The sequence below is a fragment of the Mauremys reevesii genome, linkage group 6 (assembly GCF_016161935.1).
Source record: "Mauremys reevesii isolate NIE-2019 linkage group 6, ASM1616193v1, whole genome shotgun sequence".
NCBI lineage: Eukaryota > Metazoa > Chordata > Testudines > Geoemydidae > Mauremys > Mauremys reevesii.
In genome coordinates this window covers 85,410,535-85,428,892 of record NC_052628.1, presented here as the reverse complement: position 1 = coordinate 85,428,892, position 18,358 = coordinate 85,410,535, and the positions used below count along the sequence as shown (strand labels likewise).

General features: G+C 46.4%; 1 protein-coding gene across 3 annotated transcripts in view; it reads right to left on the bottom strand.

Annotated features, from left to right (window-relative positions):
* Positions 1-6,433, bottom strand: part of AGTPBP1 (ATP/GTP binding carboxypeptidase 1) — a 127,351-nt gene extending 120,918 nt beyond the window's left edge. Inside the window, exon 1 of one of the 3 annotated variants that reach the window (XM_039543046.1) lies at positions 6,318-6,433. The gene's annotated coding sequence lies outside the window, so the exon portion shown is untranslated. Of the gene's footprint in view, positions 1-5,960; positions 5,980-6,148; positions 6,277-6,317 lie in introns of those variants that run through there. The other 2 variants (XM_039543045.1, XM_039543047.1) reach the window with 2 other exon arrangements.
* Positions 6,434-18,358: the final 11,925 nt, after the last annotated feature.

Genomic DNA, 18,358 nt, shown 5'->3' with positions numbered 1-18,358 from the left:
AGCTGGAAAATCTTTAGAGAGGATATTTTTAGGTGGACTATTGTCTTGTTTCCTTATATTTGTTTTTTCTACAAATATTTACTATACAAGAAAACTTTTGAGATGGTTAGTTTACACACTACCACATTACAGTAAAAAGCTGGTCTTTGTCAAGGCTAACACTAACCTGCAGTTTATACAGAGGCATTTAAAAAGGCTTATACAAAGCTTTATGAAGGTCTCTAACACAGTAAAGATGTGGGGAATAGTTAGCTAACAATAGATCACAAGAATTCTTGTGGTGAGCAGTATTACATCACACTAACAGCAAAAATGTATTTTACAGAAAGAGAAACAGAAACTCTAATTATCACTCCGAACTTTTTAACAAATTTTAGCACGTGCAATCCATATCTGAGAACTGTCTCTGGCAGAGAATTTCCAGTGATTGAATCTCAGTCATTACAACTTCAGCTGGAAGTTGTATGTAGGTAACAAAGATCTTCCTTTCCCCACTCCAACTTTTTTTTTAAAATTAATTAAGGCTGTAATTTTGCTACTAATTTGTTTCAGGTTTGCCTGCCAAGCATGTTATAATAGAAAGAAAACATCAGCTACAAGAACACTTCACCTATTAAGAGATTTAACTTCCCAAGAATGTGTTTAGGGTGGGAAGTTCCATACTACTTTGGCAATAAGCACGATTAGAAGAATTGGAACATTTTTAGAAAAGGGCCCCTAAAAAAGGGGATTCACATAACTAGCATTTTGAGTGGGGAGCCACATAGACTAGCTAGTAGGAAATGCCAAGAAGAGGCTTGTGCCTTAAGCCTCATCCCTCAAAGTGAGTTAGGCCTGGTCTACGCTACACAGTTTGGTTGACGTAAGGCAGCTTACGTGGACCTAATTACTTCAGTGTACACACGACAGCCTTGTCCCACAGATGTAAGTACTCTACTGCACCAACATCATCATTCCATCTCCATAAGAGGCGTAGCGCTTATGTCGGGGTAGTTGGGGCAATGCAGTCTGTGTAGACCAAGGGTTCTCAAACTGGGTGTCGGAACCCGTCAGGGGTTGCAAGGTTATTACATGGGGGGTGGTCACAAGTGGTCAGCCTCCACCCCAAACTCTGCTTTGCCTCCAGCATTTATAATGGTGCTAAATATATTAACAAATGTTTTTCATTTATAAGGGGGGGGAGAAAAATCGCACTCAGAGGCTTGCTATGTGAAAGGGGCCACCAGTACGGTAGTTTGAGAACCACTGATGTAGTCACTGTGTTACTTCCATCAGCTATTGACTGTCAATTTCACGGCGCCATGAAATTGACAAGAAAGCTGGGCAGCTAGACCCCAGCTGTCCCCAGCTCCCCACTGCCAGCCTGACGGCTGCCCCCCAATCCCAGACAGGAGCAGGGAGGCGAGAGCTGGGGTGTGAGGCAGCTGGGCTCCCGGCAAGGAGCTGTGTGGAGCTGAAAGCCCAGTCTCTCAACCCCCCACACTGCCCCTATACAGTAAGTGAAAGTGCTCCTGGTGAGAACACACACTATCGACATGAAGATAGTGAGGACATCAACCACTGCAGTAATTACTTCAGTGGCTGTAAGTCGATCTAAAATAAGGCTGTGGCTACACTTAGCACTTCAAAGCGCTGCCGCGGCAGCGCTTTGAAGCGCTAAGTGTAGTCAAAGCGCCAGCGCTGGGAGAAAGCTCTCCCAGCGCTGTCCGTACTCCACCTCCCTGTGGGGAATAACGGACAGCGCTGGGAGCCGCGCTCCCAGCGCTGGGGCTTTGACCACACTGGCGCTTTGCAGCGCCGCAATTTGCAGCGCTGGAGAGGGTGTGTTTTCACACCCTGCTGCAGCGCTGCAAATTTGTAAGTGTAGCCAAGCCCTAAGTCAACTTAGGGCTGCAGCGTAGACATGCCCTAAGATACCAAACTCCATGACTCCCTGCACTTGGAATTCACAACCATGAATGCTCTCCTGGAATTAGGCACCTAAGCCAGGTCAGCAAGAGCTGGTGGTGGCAGCGGCAGCAGCTGCCACCCTCTTTTACTCAATAGCCCAGTGCACTCACCCAGGAAATCAGACTTCAAATCCCCCCTCTGTCTAATGTGGAGCAGGGGACCTGAATCCATGTTTCTGCTGCTCCAAAGTGAGTGCCCTAATCATGAGGCTCTGGGGTGGGTCTTTCATTCTCTCCTGTTTTAGCTGTTCCATTTCACAGAATGTATTTCAATATTCATTGGGCCTGACAGATTGACTCTATTGCCCAATGGTTAGGGCACTCACCTAGGAGGCCTAGATCCAAGTCCCTGAGCCACATCAAGCAGAGGCAGGATTTGAACCCAGATCTTCCACATCCTGAGTGAGTGGGATACTGGGTAAAGGGGAGCACCAGCACCACCAGCTGTATTTTGTGCAGGACGCAATCTAGTCAACATGTTCTAAGGCAGCCTACAAGTACATCTACAGGATCAGGCCCCATGGGCAAGATAGGTTGGGAATGCCTAGTTTGTGAATGCAACTGGGGTTTAGGTGTGAATTAGGTGCAAAGCTGCTCAGTGGTGTCAGGACTGAGGCAGCTGCATGCATACCCACCAGCAGAAATTTAATCAGCTTGGGACTTTTCTAGAAGAAATTTAGGCACCTAAACTTCCTATGTGATTACAAGGGAGACAGCAGATGATCAGTGTTATAGAATCTAATCAAGTATCAGAGGGGTAGCCGTGTTAGTCTGGATCTGTAAAAGCAACAAAGAATCCTGTGGCACCTTATAGACTAACAGACGTTCTGCAGCATGAGCTTTCGTGGGTGAATACCCACTTCTTCAGATGCAAGTGCATCTGAAGAAGTGGGTATTCACCCACGAAAGCTCATGCTGCAGAACGTCTGTTAGTCTATAAGGTGCCACATGATTCTTTGTTGCTTTTATAGAATCTAATGTTTGGACTAAGGAACCTAGAATGGCAGCTAAACACTAAAGTCCCTTTTTTGAGAATCTCACCCCACGAAATCCAGATGATTCCACTGAAGAAGGGATGGAGGGGGGGGGGAACTTTCTACAATCAGAAGACAATTTTTACTGAAGTTTTCATGAACATCTGGGCCAGACCAGTGATCTTGTGTTGTCATGAGAGATGGATTCACTACTGAGGCTTAGCCTCCCCATATAGAAAGAGTACTGTAGAAACAGCAAGCTCAAGTCACAGAGGAAGGAGAGCACCTTGTGTTGCTCTGCAGTGGCTTCTATAGCCAGAGAGAGAAATGAACCAGCAGACGCTGGCAAGATGTATACTCTGGTTTATATTTTGAGGTGAACAGCCTAGCAGCAAAATGAAGTTAAGACTACAGAGCTGAACAGCAATTAAAAAAAAAAAGCCAACTGCTTCAGAGGGAAAACCTTCAGTAAATCAGTTTTCCTCTACAGCAAGTTCCACATGTAGTTAGCTAAAGAAATGAAAGACCCTTATCGTCTTCCCAAAGCATGTTCTTCACACCGAGTTTAGAGAAACAGTGGAAGAGCCACACAAGGGAAAGGGAGAGACAAAATGCAAAAAGTAAAAATGGAAAAGGGGAAAATGAAAGGGGAGGGGTAAAATGCAGAAAGAGAAGAGATAAGGGAATTAAAAGCATGTGTTGTACTGATAAGGTGGTGTTTTAGGCTGAACAAGGGACAAGGTGCTAATAAAGCCCTTGTTCACCATTCTGTTAGAAGAGTTGAGCATTCTTTTGATATTGTGTCAAATTATCACTAGCTTGTTCCCACTGTAACAACCATCTTAAGATTTAATTAATATGACTCTCTCCCACTTTGCACAGCACTGAGCACTCCTCCTAGGGTAACCAGATGTCCTGATTTTATAGGGATAGTCCCGATATTTTCTTATATATGCTCCTATTACCCCTCACTCCTCGTTCTGATTTTTCACACTTGCTGTCTGGTCACCCTAATTCCTCCCCACACTTCAGCCAAAATTTTCAGCCATGCTGATGGATTCTGAAGGCAGCAGAGTAAGGGCAGCTTTTGACTATTTATAAAAAACTTCTCCAATGTACCGAAGTGCTGTAAAAGAAAGCACCTGTTATTGCAGTTCACTGGTAGCTAACCCTGGGGAAGATCATTTCTAAAAGAAGTCAAAATCTGAAGTTTCTAGGTCTTTGGGTTACAAAGAAAGTTTCCAGTGTGAACAAATGCAGTGCAAAAAAAGATGGAATTGTGGGTTGTGATAAAAGCATAAAATTTGCCACAGTAAAAAAAATGTAATCTCCCCCTGTTGAAAGTAGATTTTCGTATGTTTCAGACTACTGTGGAAAGCTCCCCAACTTTAATAGTGAACGTGAAAATAAAAAAAAAAGGCTGTAATTGTACTAAGAGGGGAAAAAAAGAGATCCTATTGAAAGTCACATCTTTACAAAGAAGAAGGGAGGGGCTATTACTAAGCAATTTAAATATGCCAAGACAATCTCTCTTGACAAGTTCTTCCAGTTACAAGAGGTGTTTAAATAAGAACTTATACCATCATAGCCACAATGCTCCCATCCATGCCTCTTAAAATGAAGTCATAATGCTTAGTGTGATAAACATTTCCAGCAACAGCTATGCAGTCATAAGTATAAGACTATGACTGTATTACAGGATTTACCACCAAAAAATAAGTATTCAAAAACAGATATACCGTACAACAAAATGAACACTAACAGCTACTTGCAAAGTAAATTACATTTTGCAAAAACATTTTCTTGTTAAGGTCATTCAAGTATGAAAGTTCCTCTAAAATTATATCACTACTTTCCCATCACTGTGAACATATTTCTATTTTCCTCAATATTAACATTTGTATTACAATTGTATTTGAAGCCCACCACACCCAATCCAGATCAGGTCCCCATTGCATTAGGCACTGTAGAAATATACAGGAATATATGATCCCTGCCCTAAAATTTACAACTGAAATCTTACACTTAGAAAAGAAAGAAAAAGAGTAAAAGCTCAACTAACTTTAATTGTCTAAATAGTTACAGAAGTTTGAGGTTTGTAAAGGGTTACACACAGAAGTCTCAGAAATAGTTTACCATCTCTTAGGCACTTTGGGAAGTTTTACACCAGATACTTACATAACTTAAAAGCCTCACTGAGGCACTTAAGCACTTTTGAAAGTGTCACCAGTAATCTGAGTTCCTAGAAATCAAGTTCAGAGCACTTCAATAGAGGGGTACGGGGAAAGACAAGCATTATTTAAGTGCAAAATATTATTACTGAGACACAAGTCTATGGATTTTTAAGAATGTTGTTGAGCAGATTCCTGGCAGGTTAAACCACAAAGTGCACTTACTAAGTGTTATTTCAACAGTGGTCATTTATGTACAAATACCTATGCTAGTTTGCCTACACAGTTAGCACAATGGAGTCATGAAAGGAAAGTTTTGAAAGCTCAGCAATACAAATGTGGATAAGGTAATACAGTATTATGTGTAATTTTCTGCTTTCTGAGTGGGACAAGTTTTGTTCGAGGGCCATCTAACATCACCAGAAAACGTCTGGCACCAAAATACATACGTAAAAAAGCCACATGCTGTAAATCAGAGGGAGAGCGAGAATGCCCTAGTGTAAACAAACTATGTAACCTAGTACACTTGGCATAGGAGCACTTACTAGATAAAAATACCGCACAAAAACAAGCAATCAGTAAGATGACCTGATAAGAGTCCGACCAAACAACTATTAAGGACACACAACGTTTTCACTGCAAAAGCCACACTGCTTCTCGCGGAGTCGAAGAGTGCAACTAACACCTCCAGTACGTTGGCCGCCTGTGACAGCGATGGAGATGGGACAGCAATAGCCAGTCGGGGTTACCCAACACCAAGGCAGCCCTACAAATATTCCCTGGGACCGCTCGCAGTGACCCGATCTGCATCGGAGCCAGCCCGACCAGCCGATGGCGGGCCACGTCCCACAGGCAGCCCCGCTAACCTGTCACCAGGTGGAAAGGGTCGAGGGGATCCCTGGCAAGCCCCGTGCAGCCGGGAGAGCCAGCCCCGCGCCAGGTCCCCAGCCCGCGGGCAGAGCTCGCCCCGCTCCGCCCGCGCAGCAGCCAAGCGCCGGGCTCCCTGCCGGGGGGCGCCTACTGTCCGCGCCCCGCCCGCCAGCCCGGGCTGCACCTTCACCCCGGGGCAGGGCGGCGGCTGCGGTCCGCGAGGCTCGGCCTCCGGCTCCGGGCACCTCCCGTCGCACCCGGGCGAGAGGGGCCGGCGGGAAGCCGGAGTCACCCGCGGGCGGGGACAGGCCGGGCGCGGCTCTAGCCCGGCGCCCCGATGTTTTCATACAAACCCAGCAGCGGCGGCGGCGGCAATAGGAACCTGTCGGCGTCCCGGAGACGTCACCGCGCACCCGCCTCTCCCTCCCCCCGCGCGCAGTCCCGAGGGAGGCGCGTGCACGCAGCGGGGTGACGCCCTCCAACTACAGAACCGCCGGCCCCGCGGCCAGTCCCCACGAGCGGGCCTTGGGGGAGGGGGAGACTGGGTTAGTGCCCTGCCTCCGCCAGCGGCCAATAGCAGAACTTCCCCGGAAGGTGCAAGAAGCCCCCTAGTGGGCAATGAGAGAACCAGAGTTAAGGCGGCCTTGGCCAGCCCCCTTGCGTGCGTGCGTTGTGGTGCAGCCTTTCATGTGATGGTGCCCAGGATGGGTAGTGCTCTGTGGCTGAATCAGGGGTGCTAGTGAGGAAGGCCCTGTTGGAAGGCGTGTGGAGAATGAGGCAAAGAACTGCAAAAAGAGAAAGGATGAGCCTATGGTTACAGTTGTGTGTCATCCCGATGATGTAGGTCAGTGGTCCCCAACCTTTTTGTGGCCAATAGCACATTCATGTTTTCAGAAGAGTGTGGCGGGCGCCAAGAATTTTTCAAGGCACCAGCGGAGCAAGCACGTGCCTGGGGCGGCACATGCTATGGGGCGGCATTCCGTCCATTCTTGGCACGGCAGAGTCAGAGTGTTTGTTGTTGTTCTTGTTGTTTTTCCCCTGCTTCAGCAGTTCGGGCGGGTTTTGGGGGGTTTTTTGGCGGCAGTTCTGGGAGCGAGGAGAGAAGCCGGAGAGAAGACACAGCCAGCGCCTGCCGGGGACAGAGAACACCGGTGCCCGCAGCTCGCAGTGCCAGAGTTCTCTGTCCCCGGCAGGTGCGGGGCCACAGCTTCTCTCCCCTGCAGGGCACTAGGCACGCCCCGCGCCTGCTGGGGACAGAGAACACCGGCACCCACAGCCTGCAGCCCCGCAGTTCTCTGTCCCCGGCAGGCGCGGGGCTGCGGCTTTTCTCCAGCTTTGGAGAGAAGCCAGAGAGAAGCCGCGGACCCGCACCTGCCAGAGACAGAGAACACCGGCGCCCGCAGCCAGGACCGTCCTTAGGATTTATGGTGCCCTAGGCGGGATTATTAAACTGGTGCCCCTGTGTCTGTCTTGCTCTTAGCAACACAAACATAAGCTTACACTATTGGAAGACTTGCCACACGCATGTTATTAAAACCAGTTTAACTTAATTAAGCACACTGTAATGCTGATGGACTAGCACTAAAGAAGTAGCACTATAGAAAAAATTCTGATTTGACAAAATGATGCAAATAATATATTTTTTTAAATTTGTCAACATTTTATTGGAAATTTATATGAAGCGGTATTGAAACAAGGATTTGTTTTTCATTAAAAGCAATCTTTCTGGCTTTTTTGGCTGCAAAATCAGTAATAATGTCATCGTATGACAAAGACAAAGTGATGTCTTGTTGCAAGAATAGCAAGACCAGTCAAGTGTTCCTGACTCCTTGTAGAGCGGAGATAGTTTTTAATGAACTTTAGTTTTGAAAAACTCCATTCTCCCGATGCTACTGTTACAGGAATTCTCAGTAGAATATGAGTGGCAATGTACACATTAGGATATATGTCAACAAGTTTGCTGGTATGAATAAACTGTGCAATGTCCATCATCGATTTTGCATGGGGCAACATTGATGACAGCGTACTCAATTCTTCATACAGTTCAAGTCCATTTAAATCAAAATGATCGCCATGCTTCAGGAGGCTTCCTAGGTCAGGGGTACCCAACGCTGTGCCCTTGGGTGCCATGGCGCCCGCAGGGGCCTCTCAGTGCACCTGCGTACTGGCCAGCGGACGAGCATCTGCCGAAATGACACCAAAATTCAGCGGCATTTTGGTGGCGACGCCTCTGGATGACGCCGCTTGCTGCTGACAAGCAGCGTCATCCAGAGGCGTCGCCACTGAAATGCTGCCAAATTTCGGCAGCATTTCAGCGGATGCTCGTCCACCGCCACGGTCCTTCGTCTGGCACCCGCTCTAGGGGACCACTGCTCTAGGTTCTTGCACTTTGTCATAAGTTGCTCTTGTTCTCCTATTTCGTTGAATTTAGTCTCGCTCAGCCTGCCTACCAGCTGAGTGAATGGAATCCCAGGCCAACAGTGGGTTGAGTGGCTCAGCCAGGGTCTCAGCCGCTAGCCTGCTCAGCCCGCTGCCAGCCTGGGGTTCCTTGGGGGTCCCCAGGCCAGCAGTGGGTGCTGAGTGGAGCCGGCGGCTCGAACCCCGGGTGGCAATGGGGCAGCAGCTGGAACCCCAGAGCAGCGGCGGGTTGAGCCGCTCAGTCCACCGCTGTGTGCCATCAAAAATCAGCTCATGGGCCACCCTTGGCACGTGTGCTGTAGGTTGCTAACCCCTGCTCTATACACTAGTAAGGGAGATGAGCATATTACAGTTGTTGGAGGGCTCTGTTTAGCAGTAACAGGGCTATAGGAAAGTCAGGCAACATTTTTGGTTTCTCTGATGAAAACTGGCCCACTCCCTTCCCCATACCAAACTTGTCACAAATAATTGTCAACAACTTAATTTTCTGTTTTTGCCTAAGATATTGATTTTTTTTTAATATTGAAATTGAATTCAGGATTGTTAGCAAGCATTTTTGGTGAACAAATTTGTTAAATGACAATTTAAATGGCAACACAGCACTTCTTTCATGCTTGGCTCATCCCCCAGCCTGCTGGTCCAACAGCTGCAGTAGAGGAGGAGATAGGTGGAAAACTGCAGGACCCCAAAATCCACCTTTTGGGGTGCAGAGTGGCAACAGCAGCAGCAAACCCTCAGATCCAATCACATGCCAATGGGCAACAAACCATGGTGAAGTTAGCACAGCATCTGATCTAAGAGTCGGAGCACCCATGGAGCCACAGCAGCTCATCCTGCCCTGTGCAGCTCCCCCTGGATGAGATGGATCGCTGCCAGCCCGGGGGAAAGACGCGCTCCCCAGCTAGGGTGACTAGATCCAGATGTCCTGATTTTATAGAGCCAGTCCCGATATTTGGGCCTTTGTCTTATATAGGCACCAATTACCTTCACCTACGGTGACCTGACAGCAAGTGTGAAAAATCAGGACGCAGAGTGGGGGGTAATAGGAGCCTATATAAGAAAAAGACCCAAAAATCGGGACTGTCCCTATAAAATCGGGACATCTGGTCACCCTACAGGTGAGTTCCTTCCCCCCCCAACTTCCCAGAGACCCCAGCAGCCAATCCCCTCCCTCAGACTGTGCTGCATTCGGCTCTCTCTAGGACCCAGCAGCCCTGCTTTTACATGCTCCACTGCTTCCCGTCTGTTCGGGCCCAGCAGAGCAGTACCCCCAGACCTAGTGGTGCCCTAGGAGGCTGCCTGTTCTGCCTATGGCTAAGGATGGCCCTGCCCGCAGCCTGCAGCCCCGGAGTTCTCTGTCCCCAGCAGGCGCGGGACCGCGGCTTCTCTCTGGCTTTGGAGAGAAGCCAGAGAGAACCGCAGGCACTGCTTTGGGAACCACTGACCTAAATTCTGTGTGTGCCATAGAGTGCCTACATGACACTGGGCAAGTCACACCAAAAATTTTGCATGTAGCCGCTAATTGGGGATTTCAGTTATCCCCATATTGACTGGGAACATGTCACCTCAAGACGAAATGCAGAGAAAAAAATTTCTCGATACTTTAAACAACTGCTTCTTGGAGCAGCTGGTACGGGAACCCAGAAGGGGAGAGGCAACTCTCGATTTAGTCCTGAGTGGAGTGCAGGAGCTGGTCCAAGAGGTAACTGTAACAGGACCGCTTGGAAATAGTGACCATAATATAATAACATTTAACATCCTTGTGGTGGGAAGAACACCTCAACAGCCCAACACTGTGGCATTTAATTTCAGAAAGGGGAACTATGCAAAAATGAGGGGGTCAGTTAAACAGAAATTAAAAGGTACAGTGACTAAAGTGAAATCCCTGCAAGCTGCCTGGATACTTTTCAAAGACACCATAATAGAGGCCCAACTTAAATGTTTACCCCAAATTAAAAAAACACAGTAAAAGAACTAAAAAAGAGCCACCGTGGCTTAACAACCATGTAAAAGAAGCAGAGAGAGAGAAAAAAGCATCTTTCAAAAAGTGGAAGTCAAATCCTAGTGAGGTAAATAGAAAGGATCATAAAAACTGCCAAATTAAGTGTAAAAATGTAATAAGAAAAGCTAAAGAGGAGTTTGAAGAACGGATAGTCAAAAACTCAAAAGATAATAACAAAATGTTTTTTAAGTACATCAGAAGCAGGAAGCCTGCTAAACAACCAGTGGGGCCTCTGGACGATCAAGTTACAAAAGGAGCACTTAAAGACAATAAAGTCATTGCGGAGAAACTAAATGGATTCTTTGCTTCAGTCTTCATGGCTGAGGATGTTAGGGAGATTCCCAAACCTGAGCCAGCTTTTGTAGGTGACAAATCTGAGAAATTGTCACAGATTGAGGTGTCACTAGAGGAGATTTTGAAATTAATTGATAAACTTAACAGTAACAAGTCACCGGGACCAGATGGCATTCACCCAAGAGTTCTGAAAGAACTCAAATGTGAAGTTGCGGAATTATTACCTACGGTTTGTAACCTGTCCTTTAAATCGGCTTCTGTACCCAGTGACTGGAAGATAGCTAATGTAATGCCAATATTTAAAAAGGGCTCTAGAGGTGATCCCGGCAATTACAGACTGGTAAGTCTAACATCAGTACCAGGCAAATTAGTTGAAACAATAGTAAAGAATAAAATTGTCAGACACATAGAAGAATATAAATTGTTGGGCAAAAGTCAACATGGTTTCTGGAAAGAGAAATCATGTCACTAATCTATTAGAGTTCTTTGAAGGGGTCAACAAACATCTGGACAACGGGGATCCAGTAGACCTAGTGTACTTAGATTTTCAGAAAGCCTTTGACAAGGTCCCTCACCAAAGGCTCTTACGTAAATTAAGTTGTCATGGGATAAGAGGGAAGGTCCTTTCATGGATTGAGAACTGGTTAAAAGACAGGGAACAAAGGGTAGGAATAAATGGTAAATTCTCAGAATGGAGAGGGGTAACTAGTGGTGTTCCCCAAGGGTCAGTTCTAGGACCAATTCTATTCAACTTATTCATAAATGATCTGGAGAAAGGGATAAAAAGTGAGGTGGCAAAGTTTGCAGATGATACTAAACTGCTCAAGATAGTTAAGTCCAAAGCAGACTGTGAAGAACTTCAAAAAGATCTCACAAAACTAAGTGATTGGGCAACAAAATGGCAAATGAAATTTAATGTGGATAAATGTAAAGTAATGCACATTGGAAAAAATAACCCCAACTATACATACAATATGATGGGGGCTAATTTAGCTACAACAAATCAGGGAAAAGATCTTGGAGTCATTGTGAATAGTTCTCTGAAGACATCCATGCAGTGTGCAGCGGCAATCAAAAAAGCAAACAGGATGTTAGGAATCATTAAAAAGGGGACAGGGAATAAGACGGAGAGTATCTTATTGCTCTTATATAAATCCATGGTACGCCCACATCTTGAATACTGCATACAGATGTGGTCTCCTCATCTCAAAAAAGATATACTGGCATTAGAAAAGGTTCAGAGAAGGGCAACTAAAATGATTAGGGGTTTGGAGCAGGTCCCGTATGAGGAGAAAGTAAAGAGGCTAGTACTTTTCAGCTTGGAAAAGAGGAGACTAAGGGGGGATATGATAGAGGTATATAAAATCATGAGTGGTGTGGAGAAAGTAAATAAGGAAAAGTTATTTACTTGTTCCCATAATATAAGAACTAGGGGCCACCAAATGAAATTAATGAGCAGCAGGTTAAAAACAAATAAAAGGAAGTTCTTCTTCACACAGCGCACAGTCAACTTGTGGAACTCCTTGCCTGAGGAGGTTGTGAAGGCTAAGACTATAACAATGTTTAAAAGAGAACTGGATAAAGTCATGGAGGTTAAGTCCGTTATGGCTATTAGCCAGGATGGGTAAGGAATGGTGTCCCTAGCCTCTGTTTGTCAGAGGATGGAGATGGATGGCAGGAGAGAGATCACTTGATCATTACCTGTTAGGTTCACTCCCTCTGGGGCACCTGGCATTGCCACTGTCGGTAGACAGTATACTGGGCTAGATGGACCTTTGGTCTGATCCAGTACGGCCGTTCTTATGTTCTTATGTGTGTTACTCATTTGATGGGTGCACAGCTTAAAACCTAATTTTCACAAGTGCTCAGCAATCACAACTACAACGGAAGTCAAGGGGAGCTGCCATTGCTGACTACCTGTGGAGCTAAGGAAGGGTGGTCTAAAGGACTGAGCAAGTGTTTGAGGAACGGATCCTAAATTTTCATTCTGTATTACTGATTCATTGTGTGGCTGGAGACCTATCACTTTGCCTTTTTTTGTTTTCCCATCTGTAAAGGGGGGATAATATATAAATCACAGGAGTGTTAAGATTAATCAGTTAATGTCCCTAAAATGCTTTGACCATATGAAGTGCTACAAAAAATGCTAAATATTCTGAAAAATCAGGCCCTAGTTGTCTTAAATTTGGTGCCCAGTCATTGAGCTGCACAACATTAGTGGTGACTTTTGAAAATGTTGACCTTAATGTCCTGGTGCTTCAGTTTCCCAGCTGTAAAAACCCTGCCTGACTCAAAAAGAACCCTATTTCCTTTTTCAGGAAGCTCATTAAAGATGGAGCTGGGTGCAAAAAGAAATTGATAAAAATTCTAGGGCCAGATGCTGTGACTTGCTCAACACAGGACTCTCAAGCAATTTATGATGTATTCCAAGTAGAGCTAGTTGAAATTTGGAAATTCTGGTTCACAGAAAATTGTCATTCTGAAATTTCATTTCAGTCAAATTCAGGTCAAAACCAATTTCCACTCCCCCAAATTTCCCACAAACTGGCAACTTTGAAAAACTTCATTCCAAAAACATGGTGTTAGATAAAAGATGATCCCAGACAGCTAGTTCATGAAATTGACATAATTCATGGCAGTTTCACTTTTGCCAACCACTGAACAGTATCATGGAACTGACCTGTGAAACTGACATGGAAAGTGTCTGTAGCAGCTACTGCAGATCCTGGTTTCTACCAGCTCCAGGGCAGACCAGCCACATGGACTGTCCTAAGGCCAGGGAATCCTAGGCCTAGGAACTGCAGGGCTGCCAGGCCAGCTGGATTTCCAGGCTGCCTGACTGACTCATGAGTCTGGCTCAGCATCAGGAAGTCTGGAAATCCTGTCTGAGATTCAACAAAAATGTGTCAAACTTTAAGTGTTTTCACAAAACCACACTTTACCCCAGCCTCTCTAGCTGGAATGTTTCTCAGCCCCATTTCCTTCTCATGTATGCTTCTAACTCTTGCCTGGAGATATCAGCAGGCTGGCCCCACCATCATTTCCCAGCCTTTTTTCGTGGGAGAGGTGGAAATTTGGCTCAGATAATCAAAGACAGAAATAGTAGGTGATGGCAGGAGGACAGCAAAGAATGAGTAAAACATGCAGCTTATGTATAGATACAAATATACTGGAAAATTTTTGAAAGCTAAAAATAAGTTGACAAAAACATTTTATTTTTATTTTATTCAAGTAAAGACAGTCTTTCAGAAGATAAGACTTCAGGCAGCTATGTGTGAATGATAAATAATACAGAAGTAGAGTCATTTTTTGACTGCACAGAAAAATAAAAGAACGGTCATCTATTGAAGCAAAAAAGGTATGGGACATTTTGATCTGGTTCATTTTTACAAACATTTCTTTTGATCTTCAACATTTATAAAATTATGAACAGTCATTTAGCATAGGGAATTACAGGAAAATAAACAAATGGATGATTGAGTAATAAGAATAAAGTGAATAAGAATAGCTGAAAGACTCGGATCAATTATATAATTCTAAGGACCAAATTATGGGTCAAATTGTGTCCTCTTTTACATCCTTGCAGCCACATTCCCTTTCACTAGGGTTATTTGGATATAAATAAAAGGTGAGTCTGAAACTATGCCCCCAGACCCACATGCAGAACTCCAGTTCAAGCCTAAAGGAATTGCATATGTATGTGTGGAATTTACCCCTAAAAATGTTACCATATAGTGCATGCCACCTAAACCTGCATCTATTACCTCCCATGTGAGCTTCACTCACTCATCCCAATACCAATTAGAATATACTGAGTATACATAAATAATGAATCAGATGGATTCCTATTCCTAAAATGCTTCCTATTCTACCTGGCTAGATAGAGAGGGGGCATTTGTAACCATATCACATTGTAAATCGGTTGATGGTAGACTTTTTCTTGATCATGTTTTTTACTTACAAGTTTGTGGCATCTTGAAATTTGAAGTATCTTTAAAAAAAGATTCAAAACTACTGGAGGATTATTTGTGTGTATCATGAAACAGTAGGTAAATGTATCCAAAATTAGTGTGTTCATCACAGTATACTTTGTAAAGGTAAAGTATTTATAAAGAGAAATGAGTTAAACAATAACTCTGTATGCTTCTCTTTTTTAATTTTTGTTTTAAAAATTAGAGTCCCCTTAGACAGGGCCTTTAAATCCCGACCGCAGCTCCGGCGGTCGTGCTGGGGCCAGGATTTAAAGGGCTTGGAGCTCCCCGCCGCTGTGGAGAGCCCAGAGCCCTTTAAATCCCGCCCGCAGCTTCAGCGGCCAGGCTGGGGCCGGGGTTTAAAGGGCTCGGAGCTCCTCACCTCTGTGCTTTATATGTTCAATATTATTGTAGTGAGGCGGCCTGGCTCCCGGCCGCACCTGAGAGGGATGAGCCAGAGCAGCCGCCACAGTGGGCGGAGCCACCGCCGCCTGTCCCCACCCCCCAGAAGTCAAGGGGCAGGACAGGAAGTATAAAGGCCCGGCCCCAGCGCTCAATTGCTGCCCGGCGGCCGGAGAGGACAGATGCTCCTGACCGAGCCTGCCACTCTGAGGAGGACTGGCCGAGCCTGCCCCGAGCCCGCCACCCTGAGGAGGACTGGCCGAGCCTGCCCCGAGCCCGGTACCCTGAGGAGCTGCTCGAGCGTCCCCCTGACCCGAGTCCTGAGGAGCAACCCGAGCTAGCCAGTCCTCAGCTCGTCGAGGAGCCCATGGTGTGGGACCCAGCGCCGGACACCAGAGATGAGCAGGTACCCATGGAGGGGGAGATGGAAAGTAGCCTGGGGGTAGCTGACCCCAGTCTGGCTACAGCAGACTTTGAGCTGATGTCGGTGTGTTGCGGTCAGGACCCCACCGACACAGCAGCAGACTAACTGCTGCTGTTAGGGCCCCAGGCTGGGACACAGTGGAGTGGGTGGGCCTGTGTCCCCCCTGCCACCCCACTCACGGGTGGCAGTCTCCCCCTCATACCAGCGCTAAGGCATAGAAGTCTGGACTTACCTGAACTGTCGCTGTTTGCCCAGCTCCTGCCCGAGGACCTGAGCCCCTGAACTGTCGCTGTTTGCCCAGCTCCTGCCCGAGGACCTGAGCCCCTGAACTGTCGCTGTTTGCCCAGCTCCTGCCCGAGGACCTGAGCCCTGAACTACTGTGTGGTGGCTCAGCTCCTGCTGGAGGACCTGAGCCCTTAAACTACTGGTTGTTGCCCCGCCCTGACTAGGGCTAGGGCTTTACTGACTCTTTGCCTGAGGGTCTGAGCCCGTAGACTATTGTTTGTTGCCCACCCGGACCTTGGGCTTGGACCTTCGGAGACTGAACTACTGATTTAGGCCATGTAGTGAGGCGGCCTGGCTCCCGGCCGCACCTGAGAGGGCCGAGCCCCCACACCGGACCCTTACAATGATGAACAAACATTAAAGAATTATGGCAAAAATTCTAAATTTGGGTGTCTAAAATTAGGCATCTTTGCATATTTAGGCACTGTCACGGAGTCACCTGGGTGATGCTCTGAAACTACTCCATATGGAGCCAGGCAGAACTCTGGAGGAGCATGCCTCCTCTCTCTGAGCATACTGTCTCCAGGGCAAGAAGCTTAAACAGCTTCAATCTTCATGGGTCTGACCTTGGAGCATTCAACATCCCCTTCCACACCGTGCACTTCACACAGTGAGTCCACTCGGGCAGGGCTCCTGGGGAAGCCAGAGGGCCCTGCACCCTGTGAAAAATGAAAAGGGGTGGGGGAGGGGGGTATCTCCCTTTTATGGACATCCAGCCAGCCAGTTATCTATAAAATCACTTTTATTAGTTCTCTATTTGCTTTACCTGCAAAGGGTTAAAAAGTCTCCCTGCATAGGTAAAAGGAAGGGAGTGGGCACCTGACCAAAAGAGCCAATGGGAGGGCTAGAACTTTTTAAAATTGGAGAAAAGCTTTCCCTTTGTTTGTCTGTGGTGTTCTCCTAGAAAGGATAGACAGGGCTGGAACTATGCCGTAAAAAGCTTTGGGCCAGGTATGGAAAAAATCAACAGATCATACCTAGAAACTACTAATTTAAAAGCCCAGATATGTAAGTAGATCAGGAAATGTTTAGAAAGACAGGTTTATTTCTTGTATTTCTTTATGGCTTGTTGGATTCCTCTGTGCTAAGCCCAGGTGCTTTTGTTTTGCTTGTAACCTTTAAGCTGGACCTCAAAGCTATTCTTGATTCTTAATTTTTGCATTTTTTTTTAAATCTAGCAACAGCCTGAGTTTCCAGATGTATTTTCTTTCTTTTTGTTTTTAATAAAATTTACCTTTTTTAAGAACAGGAATGAAATTGTGTGTCCAAAGAGGTTTGTGCATGTTTAATTAGCTGGTGGCAACAGCTGATTTCCTTTTGTTTTCTTTCTCAGCTCTTCCCTTGAGGGTGGGTGAAAGGGCTTGAGGGTACCCTACAGGAATTCCCAAGTGCACCTTCCTGGGTTAAAGGGGATTTTGCACTTGGGTGGTGGCAGCATCTACCCATCCAAGGTCAGAGAAAAGCTGTAACCTTGGGAGTTTAATACAAGCCTGCAGTGGCCAGTATTAATTTTTAGACTCCTTGTGGACCCCCACCTTCTGCACTTGAAATGCCAGAGTGGGGAATCAGCCTTGACACACCCCAACTCCGCAGTCAGACATGACTCTCAGCCAGCATAAAATGGAACTTCTTAGCACAGAAATCAGTGACTTTCAGCCAAGTCCATCTTGTGGGGAGGGGAGCCCAGAGCTAGGGCTCTCGCCCTCCCTCTGCGCCCCAAGCCAGCCAAGACTGACTCACTTCCAGGTGCCTGGCCCCTGCCCTGCCCATTGCTCCTCCTTCGGCCTTTGTCTGGCTTCCTGAGCCAAGAGTCACCTGGTCGCATCCCTCTCCTGGGTCTCAGGTTACGAAGGGGCAGCCAGAGCATCTGTGAAGGCAGCTGGAGCAGCCCCCACAAAAGTCACACACCCTTATTCCCACCATCTAGATATTGGTGCAATACACAGGGAAACTGAGGCGCACACACAGCATTCATGCAAAACAGTAAGACTCACATAGGCTGACATACACCATAACAAGGGAAAATCCCCACTACTATGGCCTGATTTTAAAAGATGTTAAGCACCTTGGAACACCAACTGCAGTCAGTGGGAACTGCATATGCTTAGCACCTGCAAAAAGCTTGTGGGCTGCTATGGACTCCAACATACAGAGCAGATGTATGCCATCTGAGCCTTTGTTGGATCACTTAGGAAGAGATTAGAGGCTGGCTGGTCTGGTACCTGACATCCTCATTCGTAACATGATGACACTACTATATGTCTGTAATATGCTGTTGAAACTCTACAACTGGGGCTCCACAAGAAGGATATCTGCTGCCACCCCCCAACCCGTTCAATTAAGTTTGGGGACAAGAGACCCCTCCCAACCAGTGGAAACATGGAATCATTGTAGAATATGCAAAAAGGGTGATCTTACAACTGGAGAGGAGTTACATTACTCTCTGTTGTAGGGAAAGCCATCTGCAGTGTGATACAACACAGGACAAAAGAGGCAGAGATACAAAGCTTAGAGAACAGGCTGGATTCAGGGCCAAGAGATCCTATGTAGATCAGATATTCACATTAAGGACTGTCACAGAAGTGTGTATAGAATGGC